This window comes from Canis aureus, chromosome 10 (assembly GCF_053574225.1).
Source record: "Canis aureus isolate CA01 chromosome 10, VMU_Caureus_v.1.0, whole genome shotgun sequence".
Classification (NCBI taxonomy): Eukaryota; Metazoa; Chordata; class Mammalia; order Carnivora; family Canidae; genus Canis; species Canis aureus.
Window position 1 is genome coordinate 59,838,434 of NC_135620.1, and position 16,085 is coordinate 59,854,518.

At 39.2% G+C, this 16,085-nt stretch overlaps 1 protein-coding gene across 14 annotated transcripts in view; it reads left to right on the top strand.

The window, feature by feature from the left end:
- Window positions 1-16,085, top strand: part of PLPPR1 (phospholipid phosphatase related 1) — a 538,830-nt gene that overhangs the window by 429,886 nt on the left and 92,859 nt on the right. Inside the window, exon 1 of one of the 14 annotated variants that reach the window (XM_077912723.1) lies at window positions 10,988-11,103. The exons of the other annotated variants lie outside the window; for them this stretch is intronic. The gene's annotated coding sequence lies outside the window, so the exon portion shown is untranslated. Of the gene's footprint in view, window positions 1-10,987; window positions 11,104-16,085 lie in introns of those variants that run through there. 14 annotated transcript variants of the gene reach the window in all.

The window sequence follows — 16,085 nt, forward strand, 5'->3', positions numbered from 1 at the left end:
AGTTTTATCATTTTGACGTTTGCTTGTACTTGCAATTTTTTATTGCCTGTTTTTGACAACTCATTTTTCTCTGCTGGAACCTACCAGGTGATTGTTGTAAATGCCAGCCTGAAAATAAATAATCTCATGAAGTTCTGCAAGAACTTGATGGTTCTGAGTATCTTTCTTCCCTGGGGCCAGAAGTGAGGGCATTGTATATTATCGTTTTGGGACAATGAGCACCATTTCTAGGCCTCTCTTATTTTGTGTGCCTCAAACTTAAGAATGAGTCTTGGGGGATGCCTGGGTGGCTCAGCGGTTGAGTGTCTGCCTTTGGCTCAGGGCATGATCCCGGAGTCCTGGGATCGAGTCCCACATTGTGCTCTCTGCATGGAGCCTGCTTCACCCTCTGCCTGTGTCTCTGCCTCTCTCTCTTTGTGTCTCTCATGAATAAATAAATAAAATATTTTTAAAAAATAAGAAAGAATGAGTCTTGGCCTCACTTTCTGCTCTTTATTTGCAGGTGCTAAGATATAACAGATCTGACCACCTTGTTTCAGAGACTTAGATTGCAACTAAGATTTTTGTATGTAAGTCACATCTGGAACTTGCCAGGGAGAAAGTATCAAATATTATCCTTATGTATAGTGGAGTTTCTTTTTTTTTTTTTTTTTTTTTTTTTTTTAAATTTTTATTTATTTATGATAGTTACAGAGAGAGAGAGAGGCAGAGACACAGGCAGAGGGAGAAGCAGGCTCCATGCACCGGGAGCCCGATGTGGGATTCGATCCCGGGTCTCCAGGATCGCGCCCTGGGCCAAAGGCAGGCGCCAAACCGCTGCGCCACCCAGGGATCCCGAGTTTCTTTTTTTAAAGAAAAAATAAGTTGATATCAAAGCCAGTGGGTTTGTATCTTGACTCTGTCATTTACTGCTGCTATAGACTTTCATAGCTTCTTTGGACCTCAGTTGCTTCACCTGTGAAATGAAAACAAAAAAACAAATTTCCTTTTGGGTACTTTTGAGAAACAAATGAGGTAATGCACCTGAAAGTACTTGTCAAGTAGCAAGTGGTTAATAAATATTAACATAAAAGTAATTAAAAGTAAGAACTCCCCTGCAATATAAAACACATAAAAAACCAACAAAGATGAGGTAAAACTAACCATACACACATACACACACGGACACCAAAACCCTGACCCTTAGAGTTTAATATGGCAGTTTAATGCCCAGACATGCAAAATTGCTGGGCTTAAGGGGATAATGTTTTTAGAATATATATATATTAAGACATTATTGGATAAGGTTTCAAACAAAGCAATGAGAAATCTCTGGGTCTTTTACATTGCAATGACAAATATAAATTATAGGGTACTTTCCTATGCCTTTATTTATGTAATCACCACTTTGACTAGTGTTTGCAGTATGGAGCGAAAAGGACAATGCCAACATTTAGGTATCTCTCTTATTTTTCGCAGTATCAAACTACCAGTGTTGATTTAAAAAATGAGATAAAGTTGCTATCACCCTTCATCCCTGTCCTCAGGAGCTCTTCCAACTGAGTTGAGGGTTCCTTGGTTCTTCAGCATTGAGTCTCTTTAAGTTAGATGTTTTGGGATCAAGACCCCCCTTAAAATAAACTACCATCCGAAGAAGAGGAGTTAGGACTAAGAAACTAGATCTGGCCCTGGAGTTCAAAAGATCAAAAGAGGAAGAAATATGGTTCTGGGAGGAATAAGGTAGTTGGACTCCAAGGGAAGGACTAGGATCTGGGCCTGGGACCCTCCCAATCCCTTCTTTCTGAAATCACTCCCACCATACCCTCCTCCAGTTTTCCTTACTGGTTCTACTTCTTCACTCACCTGCCCTTTCAAAGATAATAAAGTGCCCAACCTGACCTGGGGTGAAGGGGAATACAAAGCTCTAATAAGTGTAGGAAAAGATGTGCAGTCTCACTGGTAATCTAAAAATGGAAATGCTAGTACATATAAAATACGATGGAAGGATTTTGAATAGGGCAGGAAAGAGGTCAGAATGAGAGCAGTTTTGCTCTTGTCAGCATTCTAAGGAAATACGTAACTCTGCATAGATCTCAGGATTTAAGTTATACAGATTTCAGATTTTTTTAAATCTGAAAATACTGGTATCACACCATGAAATACACCATATATGACGTTTGCATGGTGTTCTGTTGTAGAATTGGAGTACTGAAAAATAACAATAGGATGATATTGATCCTATGCAATAGGAATTATGTCTTACATTTTCAGTTTCAGTGGAAGAAACTGAGGTACGGAAAAGTTAATTGGCTGGCTCAAGGCCCCACTGCCAATGGGTGTTAAGTTGGGATTTTTAATTTAATGTAAATTTACCTTATGTTCCTTCCACTGGATATATGTGGGCACAATGATTGGTCTCATAGTCACATTGAAGAAGTGAACTTTCTACAGTAGAGAACCAACATAGTTCTTTCTCATAAGTTCAGAGGCTAGAATTCAAATGTAGTAATGTTCAAATGTGAATTCCCCTTTCTACAATCTGCCATTCTTTCAGAGCTTGAAGAATATTACAGATGGTTCATGATTTACTATGGTTTGACTTAGATCAGAATTCGAGATGATCTTATCTCACAGCATGTAAAAATATAATTTATAGGAATGCTCACTTACAAGAGGAGGTAGTATAAAATAGCAGTCTGTAGGGAGAGCAGCTTGGCACCATGCACCAAATCTTTAAGACTTTGTATTCTCCTTGTGACTCCAAAAGCACACTCTTAATCTATGTTATAGAAATATGACAGATTTTGCTGCAAGGTGATTTACCATTAAATTGTGAATGGTGAAAAAGAAAAGCTCCTATATGAAACTTACAGGAGGGATTTAAAAATTTTTATCCATGCAAAAAGTATAATACTCTGTCCATAAAAATGATATTGTAGAAAAATGTTTAATCCCATGAAGAAATATTCAAATTAAATAAGGAGATGGGTGAGAGATGAGTTCAAGATGGTATATAATCTTTTTTCACTATTTTTTAAAATTTTATTTCAGTTCATTTAGCCAGCATATAGTACACCATTAGTTCCAAATGTAGTATTCAGTAATTTGCCGGTTGCATTTATAATTTGAGTCTACTTGGGCTTCACCAGACTGTGAGTGTAGACGACAGTGACATTATCAGTAAGAACCAAAATCTCACTGTCTGGTGCTCACAGCTGGTGCTCACAGCTGGTCACAGCAGATTCCAGCAGCTCCAGTCTTCCCTGGTGAAGCCTGGGATTACCAGCTGTGCTCACAAAGCAGTCTTTTGGCTTCTGTTACCCAGAGAACTAGAGAATTTACATCCACTCCAGCCAGGGCACATCCATTTCTGTAAGTAACATTCTGTAAGTCACATAAAGGCACCTCACCCTGCCATTGTTAACTCTGTTCACACTGGCGGTGCTGATATCTGAGCCACTGTTATATTCTCTTCACAAGAGGGTGAGAAGTCCTGCTCTCCAACTCACTGCCTCATTCCATCACCTGAGCATTAGTAGGGTGGTGCTTGTTCTTCTGTTTCTGTCTATAGCCCTTCTGTTCACAAGGCTCGGACATGAATCCAATGAATCCATGTGCTTAGGAAGGACCAGTACTTCAGGCAGGCACACTTGTCTCCTCTGCTCCAATCTGCCTTCCATTTTCTCTATGCAGATTAATTCCTGAAAATGTTTTTTGCGGACCATCAGCCTCACCAACTTCTCAGACATGCCAGATGTGTTAGGGTAATGGCAATGGACAGTGCAGTTTCCCAGCCAGATAATCTCTGCATTCAAGTTCTGCAGTACAGATGTAAAATACAATGCCTTTTTGGGAATATGTGTATGTGCCTATACAGCTATATGCCCAGAAAAAAAGGGGTATGTATAAAAATCAGTGTTCATCTCTGGATGTTGGGATTAAATGTATATTTTTTTGCATGGAAGTTTTTCCATCAGAAAAAAATTAAATAAATGCTTTTAGGGAATACCCTGTTATTGATGTATGTAGTATAAAGTACAGAATTTTTTATGCAAAGATAGTAGCTGGTTACTACTTCTTCTGTTATTTGAAAACTCATTATATTCACAAAAGCCCAAAGTCTCACGTCATTTCTCAGAGTGGAATTAATTGAAACAGCAGTGAAAGTTGCTCTAACACTTGATTATTAATTTTTTTGTAACATATACTGTGTGGTTGTCACCAACACCAAACTTTAGGAGGAATTACTATAAATAATTATAATAATGCTTTAATTGTTGGTCTTGTTTAGGAGAATATATTTGAGTGCTCTGGATTTCTTTTCTCTGGTTATAGGTTGATATATTAAATTGTTCATTTTATAGAGTAATGATTGTTCTTATTTTCAGTTTTAAAGACATTTATGGAACTGTCTTTTTCTACTCAACTGGTAGCTCTGGCCAGAGTGTCTACCCATGGTTCTCAGGCTCTGGCACATGTTTTATCGGTGGAGTCAATATATGCCCCATTCCCAGTCCCATGCACCACCACCTAAAACATTCTCCCCACAGTTAATGATAAAGGTGTAAGCTCTTAGTACTAAACAAGGATTTAGATCACTTATGCAAATTTCTCTTGGTTCAGATAAGATAACTGAGATTTAGAGAGGTTAAGTCACTTATCTGAGATCACACAGCTGGTTTTTAACTGAGTTTGCAACCAAACCTATAACTCTTGCAGTGTCATAATCAATTGCAAATTAAATTAGTTATTCACAGGCAAATGATTTCAAAAGCAGCAGCTATAAAAAAAAACAGCTATAAACATTTGGAAATAATTTTTGTAAGAACTATTATATAATGTATATCTTAATATACAACTGTATATGTGTGTATATATGCATATATAATGCATATCTTAGTACACAGTTATATAATATATATCTTAATATACAATTATATAATGTATATCTTAATATAATGTGAGGAGGAGCCTTCAAGAGTAGTAGAGCCCAAAGCCTACAAAGATTTTGTAACTGCCCTGACTCACCTTTGAAAGGGGTCAAGAAAACCTCCCAGAGGAAGACACATTTAGACCAATACCTAAAGACTAGTGAGACACTATCCAAGTGAAGGAATAGGCTCACGAGAGGAGTGCTCTTGGAGGGATGGACAGCTTGGCATGGGCCAAGACCTGAGAAGGTACCGAAAATTTGAAGAGCTGTGAGAGTTTTATTAAGACTAGAGCTTAGCTGAGTGAAATAAGTCAGTCGGAGAAGGACAAACATTATATGGTCTCATTCATTTGGGGAATATAAATAATAGTGAAAGGGAATAGAAGGGAAGGGAGAAGAAATGGGTAGGAAATATCAGAAAGGGAGACAGAACATGAAGACTCCTAACTCTGGGAAACGAACTAGGGGTGGTGGAAGGGGAGGAGGGAGGGGGGTGGGAGTGAATGGGTGATGGGCACTGTGGGGGGCACTTGACAGGATGAGCACTGGGTGTTATTCTGTATGTTGGCAAATTGAACACCAATAAAAAAATAAATTTATTATTAAAAAAAAAGACTAGAGCTTAGAGGATAAGACAGGAATTAGTGACAGGAGACTGGTGAGGCAGGCAGAGATCAGGTTGAGGTAACTTGAAGGCCACAGTAAGCAGCTCATCCTTAGGGTTTTGAGAAACCAGAACACTTGGATATTTTAAGTTTATGCCTCACCTGCTGATATGAAGTAGCAGGGAAGTTGATGAGATCTTGGAGCCACAAAGAGGAGCCTTGAGCTCAAGTTCTCATTATGTGCAATAGATACCCTCTCTCCCCTTAGTGACGAACAAGTGTCATGGGCCTAGGACCTTCAGTGCCCACTCTCCCCAAAACATAATAGATTAGAAACGTATGAAAGAAACTGCAGTGTTGTGAGACTTCTGAACATAGAAGGTGTTGTTTAGAATTACTGTATCGCTCTTTATCATAACCAGGAAACTTTGAAAAAGACAATCCCACCAATTAGGTCTCTCTTTGAAGTTTCCCCAAGCTGTACTGGTTTAGATGCTGGTTTCCTGTAGCAGAAGTTTGAAGATAGTTTTTCCCTAAGATTCCTGACCGGCACATGTAAGTACAATGACTTCATTTTCTGTCTCTGTGTCAACTCTTTGGTCCTATTTTCATCAGAAGTTCACTCTTGCTCATCACACCATGTGTTGGAAAAGTTTGGTCGCTATAGTAAGGCTATCTGATCATTTTGCTCCTGACCCATGATCATTTGGATGTATCTATGTTTAAAGTGATTTTCCAGAATTAGACCGGCAAAGTGCTAACCTATCCATACTCTCATATTTTCTTTACAACAGCTTATAATTGAAAAAAAAAAATGGGACATAGGAAAGTAAAATCTATCTAAAGCCAAGTTAGACATTTTTCTCTCTGAGACACAGGTTAGCCTACTTGGGGATGGCTTCACCAGCATAGTATTTCCACAGTGTAGCCTGAGGACAACCTGCTTTGACATGATTAGAGTACTAGTTAAAATTCAGATTCCTGAATCCAGCCACTGATCTTAATCAGAATGGGAGAGGGAGGTGAGAAAGACACATTTTCTCAGTTTTTCAAGTCATTCTTATATATAGTAGAGTTTGAGAACTAAATAAAGTAGCTTGTATGTATACACCAATAGATGCAGTTTAGCAGATGCTGGCAGTGCCCTGCCCATTTTCCCTTGATCCACCACAAGGGCACTAGCAAATAGTCTTAAACAAAGATAGTTTCTCTGTTGTCTGTCCTCTAGATTAAGCCATTCTCTACCTGTAGAAGCCTGCTAAACCTGACAAGTTGTGTAGGCCATGATTGCCAAATTACTCCCAGTTACCCTTGACCAGTGAGGAAGGAGTAATGGTGGATAAATTGTCCTCAGTGAGACCATTTTGAAGGGAGTTTGCTACAGTCTCTGAGAGGTCCCCAGCAAGGTAAAATGCCAGTTGCCTGTAGTAATAATCTATTCATTAATGTACCTTTATTGGTCTTCCTCCCTTCCCTGGTCCCCTTCCCCCCACCCTTACTTCCTACTCCAACTCCCCTCCCCTTCCTCCTTCCCAGTTCCCTTCCCCAGCCCCTCAGCTGCTCCTCCCTTCCCCACTCCCTCAGCGGCTCCTCCATTCCCCACTCCCTCACCTGCTTCTTGAGACCACTTCACAAATACTATGTTTGTAACCACATAATTGCCTGAAGATCCACTTTGCCGGGGGTGGGTGCAGGAGAGGGATGCAAACTAAGGCAGAGAAGATATATGAAGTAGAAAAACTTTATCCCAAATTAGAGGATAAGACTTGAAGAATGGAAGGCTGAAAAATTTTTAAAAGAGATTTGATGAAGGAAATTTTATTAAATCTGCCCAATTAAAATTGAGTCAATTTAGGCAATTTTTTCCTACATTGTCTGCTGTCATTTCTGTGTGGGTGTTCATCCTTCTATGAAATCTAATGTGTTCAACATCCTTCCCAAAGGATGCCAATCACTTGATATTAAGTCCTGCAGCTTTTCCTTGAGAAATAAAATCTTCAGATTTTCTGGAGATGAATATTAATTTTGTATATGCAGCATGGAATTTAGATAACTTAGGAATTAATTTTCTTCTTATAATAGACAAAAGACTGGTTAGCCGGGACACCTGGGTGGCTCAGCGGTTGAGTGTCTGCCTTTGGCTCAGGGCGTGATCCACAGACTCAGGACTGAGTCCCACATCAGGCTCCCTGCCTGGAGCCTGCTTCTCCCTCTGCCTACATCTCTGCCTTTCTCTCTCTGGGTCTTTCATGAATAAATAAATAAAATCTTTTAAAAAATAAAAAAGACTGGTTAGCCAAAAAAGGGCAGGGGCATCTTAAGCACTTCATTTTCCAGGAACTACATGTTATTTCACTAAGATTTTCAACTGTATGTTACTAAAATATAAGTTCCTCTCAGCTGACAGTTGTTCAAAAGCATCTTTAGCATCTCCCAAGACAAATACTTTAAAACTGAAATTTGGTGTCTTTCTTTTCAGCTCTACAGGAAGATAGCGTGGTATTTTGGGGAAAGGTTTGGATTTGAGAGTTTGACAAAGTAGCTGTATCGCCTTCAGCAAATTACTGAACATCTTCAAGTTTTAGTTTTCTCCTCTATTAAAGGATGATGATGATGATGATGATAATGATAATAATAATAATAATAATAATAATAATCCCTGCCTCACTGGGTTGTTTTGAGGATTAAATAGAGTTTTTAAGGTGCTAGAACATGGCAGGTATACTCACCACCCATTAGCTCACATAACAACCCACCTAGAAGCACACACCATGACAAACACAGCATTTTATCAGTTCAGGAATGCCCTTGGATTTTTTTTCTCATATACTTTTATTTAACTTGCTCTGTCATTTTTTGTTCAGTAACTCTCTTGCATTGAAGAAGTGTTATTTATAGAATTCTGTGTAGCTGTTGTCCATGACCTGCGAACACTTGACTGACTTTGGCATGGGCACTAGTTCAAATGAAAACTCCAATGACTGACTTGTCAACCTAATGGCCTACACAAAATTCAACTGTTTAATTTATTTGCTTTCTACAGAAATTAGTCTGTTTTGACAGAACTGAATAATAAGACAAATCATTTTGACATTCTTTAAACACAAGATGCAAAGTAGCCAGTGAATCTTGTCCCACCAGTTTGGGGGTTTATGTGCCTACCCTTGCCACTAAAAAACAGGCTGGGTTATATGAAATTTGAAATTTTTCCTTTTAGATTGATCCTTCAAGCTTGTACTGTATGAGCAATGACAAGTTCTCTAACACACATTTCCAAGTGAACTCAGGACTTTGGTAGTTTATTCAATGTGTGTAATGTCACCACTTTGGGCTGTGCCTCCTTCCTGCTACAGAGAATTTCACACTGACTTCTTAATGGCAAATTCTATTTTGCATTGTGTGAATATTTTATTAGTGACTGTATTTTTATTGTATATATTTCTAGTCTGCTCTCAAAGCACTGTCTTCTTTTGTCTTCCCTGTGGGGTTATATACATAGAAGTGTCATCACTCTCCGGCCTCAACCTTTTGAGGGCTAGAATGACATCATTTTTACCTTCATATTTCTTGATGCCTATTATAGAAAAATTATTTGTACTGAATATATACTTGTCTTAGATTGGATTCCTCCAGAAACAAACTCTAAAACAACTATTTGAGTGCAGATAGTTTAAAAATATCTGTTAGAGAGCAGGGATATGGGAAAGGAATGAAGCTAGGCTGCACTGGAGAGCAGGTGCCATTGTGGAGACCCGGGGCTCAGTGCAGTTGGAACTTCTGGAAGGTTGCCTGGAATATGCCTCAGAGTTCTCCATAAGGAGTGAGGAAGTTGCAGTATTCCTCCTATGGTAGCTGCATCTTTGTTTGAGGTTTGCTGCAATGGGCATTGATTCTGGGGCACTTTGGCCAACCCCGCATGGCAGCCAAAAAATTCACTCTTGCACCTCAGAAAACCCTCAGGTAGGGAGTTACTTTATAAGAAAGCAATGAGGGCTAAAGGACTATGGGCAGGGCTCTTGCCACCTCTGCTCAATAAACTCTTATTTTACAGAATTGAATGGAATTTGCTAAGAGCTCTAAGAAATGTCAAATGACCCTAAAAACTGAAATCATTGATTTTTTGCTCATCTCCTGCAGATACAGATTTTCAACAGCATCAGCTTTGTCAGGACTGAATGATTTGGGCGCAATGCCATTTCCAAAAGCAGCAACAGGGCAGTTTTTATTCTAACTTTGTCACATTATTGGTATGTCTTCCATACTCAGGCCGTGTTATAGACAGAGCAATAAAAGTACTCTTTTATGCTTTTTAAACTAAACTTTTTAAACTATGGGGTCTCAGTAGAGACTTAGAGCAAAAAGACTTCATAGTCCTTTGGAAACAGTGCTGGGCCAGAAGTCAGGGAGTTTAGGTTTTCTTCTTCCTTCTAGTATGACTTTGTAGGCATATGGCCTTGTAGAAATCCGTTTGAGCCTTTTAGGCCCCATTTTGCTGATCTGTAAAAATGTACAAATTGAACACTAGAGTTTCTTCTACCTTCGAGCAGGATTAGCCTATGCAGTAAGGCAATGGGACTTGTATTTGTTATGTGAGTCAAATAGGGGTTAAAAAAAATACAGACATATACATAATGCAAATACATATATTTCTGTAACATTCATAGGTACCTATTTATTCTGTGGTTATTTTTACTCCAGAATTGAAAACACAAATTTTTATGGCATTCAGAATATATCCTTTTCAAATGATTGTATCCACTGAAAGTACATGTTTTCCTCTTCTACTTACAAAGAAGAATGTATTTTCCACGTATGATCAAAACAGAGAAAGAATGTGATAAAGAGAATTATATCTTGTTTTTCTTGTGGCTGACATGATTAAGTGGCCTATAGAGATGAACGTCCATTGAAAATGCGGGAAATAACCCAAGGTTACTTCCCCATGTGATGTAAGTTTCTCTTAATTTCCCATTTGTCTTCATAAACTCAGCAGGGTTATGCTACTATAAAAAGACTCCCTATCTCTTAATATTAAAAAAAAAATCAACTTCGCAGGATTCTTTTTGCTGATTCAGCCTGAGTGCTGGTTTCATACCCTAATAAATGTAAGGTTTTATCATTTGTTCCCAAGAGGTAGAGTATTATGTGAGGGGTAATAGCTCAAACCCATTGGGGATTTGTGGGCTCACGGGCACCAACCCCTATCTCTTTAAGGATTTCACATCACACTACATATAAGGAAAAGCAGGTATTTCAAGATAAGGTTAAAAATCATGTTGTGCTAGATATGTCCCAGATAAGAAAGATTCACAATCTAGATTAGCAATACCCCTAATTATCTCTGGCTCTGATCTTCCCACTTGGGTGGGAAATGCCTAGGCTTGGCTGATGCTCAGTGGAGGACACAGAGTGTTATTAGCTCTGGTTTGGGTTCCAGCCAAGTTTATGAACACTTGGCAGCTGCTAGTCCCAGGTACCGAGAAAGCAAAGCCACGGCCAGGCACTTCTGTTAGTGCTTTGCCATTGTGTGCACCTGTTCATCTCTCTGGAGACCAGCCTCACTCCAGACTGGGTCTTTAGGATTCTGTAAGTATTGAATGGGTTTCTGAGGCTCTCTACCTTCTCCATAGGGCTCTACATTTTCGTATTGAGCTAATAGGAATGTCTGAGATCCCAATACACTTTCAAGTCAAATTCAACCTTGGAACTTTTTAATAACTGGGGACATCTAGGTAGAGGAGTCTGTACTCACCCCAGTTCATTCTAGTGTAGCACAAATCATAAAGTGGGTAATGTTCAGTTTTATCAGGGTCTCTGAAAGAAGTTTAGGTTCTGCCTTTTAGAGAGAAGATCTGTGTGTGTATGTGCTGAGGGTGGGAAAAAGTGTGATAAACAGCTCGTTCTATGGTTTCTTGTGGATTTTATTTTAATGAATTCAGTGCCAGTTTTGTAACCTTTAAGGTACTTTTTTCCCATACTTTTATTACTCCATTATCTGTCTCTATTTCTCTCTATATATATACACCTATAGTTTTATTATTGTTTCTTTTTGGAATGATCTTTCTTTGCCCTCAAGGTCTTTGTGCAGTGGTTCTAAAACTTCTCACTAAGAAGGGTTAGAAATGTAGATTCTTGGCTCCTCGAAGATTAGATCTGGAGAAGATCATTAATTAGGAGTCCACACTCTAAACAGTTACTCCCAGTGATTCTAAATGCATTTGGCAGGTGGATCTTCTTTTGAGTAAAACTATTTTAGAGAAGAAGCTCATCTGATTAATGTTTTTGAAAAATCTCTTCCAAAAAGAGGTCTTGTCAATGCCAGAAATTGAGTGTTTTTGAATAGAAGTAAATCATGGATAATTCTTTGTCATCTACAGGAAAATAGCAAATAGATATGAGACACATGTATTCATTTGTTATTTGGGGCATGTATTTATTTAAGCATTTTGTATTCTCACCTATTTTTTAATGCTTATATTCACATTGACAATTCCCTTTGGGCATGACAAATACAACCACTTAAAAGGGCTATAAGATCATGGGCTAGACTTTGACCTTAAAAATATTCCATCGGATATTTTACTTAACTAGCATCTTTTAAGTACATACTAACTGAAATTTTCCTTTGTGCTGGGCCCTATGCACTGAAGCGATGTCACTTGTGAACTCTCCCATAAATGTTACATGAATGTCCTTGTACTGCCTGGCTTGGTGTGAAATACACAGGCTCAGACAAAAAGAAGTTTTGCTAAAACAAAGAGGTGCTGTTAACTTAGTTTTACTCAGTTTAGGAATCATAAACTTTCCAGTAATTGTGAGAAAGACTTAAAGAAATGTTTTGGCACCTCATAGAGCATCTCAACTGATGGGTGGATGTGGGTGAGATAGTCTTGGGGGAAGGGGAATGTGCCTACCAGTTACACCAACGTATTTCCTCAGGGGTTCTGGAAAATGTGAGAATTAAGGTCACAGTGACTAAAGATGTATAGGAGCTAGATTATTTCTCAAAAGCGACGAAGTGGAAGAAGGCTTAAAAACTACTGACCTACCTACCTATCTTTCTTTCCTTTCTGTTTTTCCTTTCCTTTCTCTCTCTCATGTGTGCTGAAATCTGGGAACAAATAAAAACTACTGATTTATAATGATAATCTGGAGGCCTTTTTAAGTTAGTCTTTTGTCAATACAACAAAAGACTACCTGTGAATATCGGAATTCATACTCTGGGAAGGAAGATTAATGGACCACACTTGGCTACACTTCAAACACACACACACACACACACACACACACACACACACTAAACAAGTGATTTCAAGGCTCATACTTTAACATTCTGATTAACTTGCTAGAATTCACTTTGAATACAGTCCTTATCCAATGATTTTTGGGGAAGTAAATCTGAGGATGTTTAGTAAAGCTCCAGCTGTTTTGACACACTAAACTGAAGCTCCATTTGCTCCCTTCTATAGCCTGAGCTTTCTCCTTGAGTCCATGCACTCAGTACTTTTGTGATGCAAGCAGATTGCCCAAGGTTCTCTTGCTCTACAACAAAGGGTCAAAAGTGGGGACAGGAAAAGGATAGGTAGGTGTAGACTTGGATTCCTTGCCAGCAGATTATCTCCTTCAGAGGGGTTGAATATGAACACTGTGGATATGAACACTGATTCAGTTCCCAGATATGACACACAGGGTTTCCTGCTAAACTGTCACATGTTGGGCAGCCCTGGTGGCCCAGCGGTTTAGCGCTGCCTGTGGCTCAGGGTGTGATCCTGGAGACCCGGGATTGAGTCCCACATCGGGCTCCTTGCGAGGAGTCTGCTTCTCCCTCTGCCTGTGTCTCTGCCTCTCTGTGTGTGTGTGTCTCTCATGAATAAATAAATAAAATCTTTAAAAAAATAAAAATAAAAAAATAAACTGTCACATGTCTAACCATACATGGGCTAATTATATTTTCCCTGTAACTACCACTAATACTTGGCGTTATTTTTTCCACTAAAAACTCAGAGCTACTCCAGGAACTCCCCAAGGAAGAAGAAGGTCCTAGCATCACTAGGGGTGATTTGGGGTTTGACGCCCCCAGTAAAGGCATAAAGTGGACCACCAAAGCAACCCCTCCATCACCTACCCAAGACCTAGAGTGAACACAGCCCCTCCCCATTGGAATACTTCCAAAAGGAACATCACATATCCCCTTCTTCTTAGGTCAAGAGTACGGACATGAAACAGTACATGTGTGCTAAAAGAGTTTCCCTCTGTGATTATTTGCATTATCTTGGTTACTTGTGAGATTATACATTTTATAATCTATATTTATCTTAATTTTTTGTTTGCTTTTTAAATTATGTCTCAATAGTCTGTAAGCTCCATGTACAACAAATATAAGATAATAAATATTGGTTCAGTGAATAATTAAACCCTCAAGAAAAATCTAAATATCCAACCCCCCTCCCTTCCTCTTACTTGTTCCTTTTATAAGAAATTAAGAAGAATAGCACAGAGAAGGAACTAGAGTCATTGGACCACACTGACCTGCAGGATTATTATAAGGGCTGCCTTCTATCCTTTACTGGTACCTGGATTGGGAGAATTGAGGAGTTGTCTTCATACCCTCTAATTCTTTGATTCAGGTTTTTTTTTTTTCCCCAGTGCTGTGGTTTCTGCTAGCTGTGGTGTGACAGTCTTCATACTCTGAACAGTTGGGCAGAATGCTTTCTTTCTTGGAACCCACATATATTTTTAGAATGTTATCCCAAGGGCCTGAGATGGAATGATGGGTGGTGAGGAGAAAGTGGAGATAAGCATGAATGGGTAGAACCAAGCTTTTACCCTTATGTCAGCTTCAGCCTATGTGACATCAGGCCATTCCCACTCACCACCAATGCCAAATTCATCACTAATGGACTGTGTCTCAGTATGTGTTGTAATCAAAGGATTCCTGAAGGAACTGTGATCAACCTGGCATATTCTTCAAGAACTAGAAGGAGAAGAATTCTGAGCCTATGAGTTTGAAAACAAAAGGAGTTCATTTCAAAGGGGCAGGGGACAGAATATATATCCAGAAGTAGGTAGTGAGAGAACTAGGAAAACAGTGAAGACCAGAGAAGGACTTCCTAAAGTCTACAGAGAGGTCTCAAATGGAAGGTTAATGGCCCTGTTCTATCAAATATCTTCTTTGGGCCACACACTATTTTAACATTCCAGAAACTTTACATGAAAATCCAACTTCTGATAGCTCTTGAAAAATTGGAAAATCTGGTAACACTGAGATCACATCCCATAATGCAACAATCTCCTGGAGCTGGGAAACAGCTTCCCCTTTAAAACGGAGCATGGGGTTTTTGGTTAACAAGTCCTATTACTACCTATTACTTTATGTTCTCCCAGTTTCACTCACTTATATTGGTTCTGGTAAGCTGCAAGATTCCAGCTCTGGTTTGTGGAATCGATTTAGGATTTTTAAAGGGACCGTATGCACCAGAGATTTCATTGGCAGGGTGGAAACAAATGGGCAGTCATTGTTTGCCTGACTTTACTGGAGAACATGAAGGGCTCAGAGAAGGTGCGATTGGTGCTCAGGCATCCTTAGGAGATACATGTGATCTGTGGAGAATGCCCCATACATCTGAACCTCTGCCAGTGGTTGAACATTTCTTGGCAGTAGTGGTCTTTCCACCGCTTTGTCATGGTTTTGTCAGCATAGATCTTAACTTTGCATTTTAGTCTGTTTGTGCTGCTCTGTCAACACTAGGAGCTCTTTTGGACATTATAGCTATTCTTTAATCTTTATACCTCAACCTTCATTTGTTCCAAGTGGCTAAGTATCTCTCTACTGGAAAATTTGCTTAGTCTCAGTAAATGCGTGTCTGTTATTAGTTCAGATTAGTTTTGCCAAATCACTGAATGTAATATCCTTAGGGTAGAATAAATTAATACATTTGTAAAGGTAATTCCATTAAGTATTTTTTCACAGCACTCAGAAAAAGGATATAGAAAATTTCTAATGAATCCTTTGGAGTGGTTCTAAAAGGACCCCCACAAAGTCTAATTAGTTGTAAACTATAATTTGGTACCTTTCGCATTTACAATGAGAGATCTCTGATCACTACCACCCCCACCTCTGTAGCAGCTCCCCCTTTGGCCAAGCTGGGAAAAAAAGGGGGGAGGAAAATCCAAGTCCGGCATGCCATTTAGTCTCTCTGTGGCTTGGTTTCTTCATTATCAAGCACACCTGTCAGAGCCTTGGGCAAGGGAAGAGGCTACCCTCAGAGAGCTCAGAAACTACTAAAGAATTAGGTCTATGGTTCTCAAAGGTCAGTCTCCAGCCAGTAGTGTCAGCATCATGTTGCAACTTGTTAGAAATGCAAATTCACAACTCCCACTCCAGATCTAATGAATCAGAAAATCTGGGGGTGGGCCCTGTAATCTGTTTAGGAAGCCCTTAGGTGATTCTGGCACATAAAAGTTTGAGAGCCCATATTCTGCATTCCATTTATAACAACTACACTGCAGATTTCTCCACAAGGCTCCCTCGAAGCTGAACAAAGCTGAACAAATAAGCTAAGGCATGA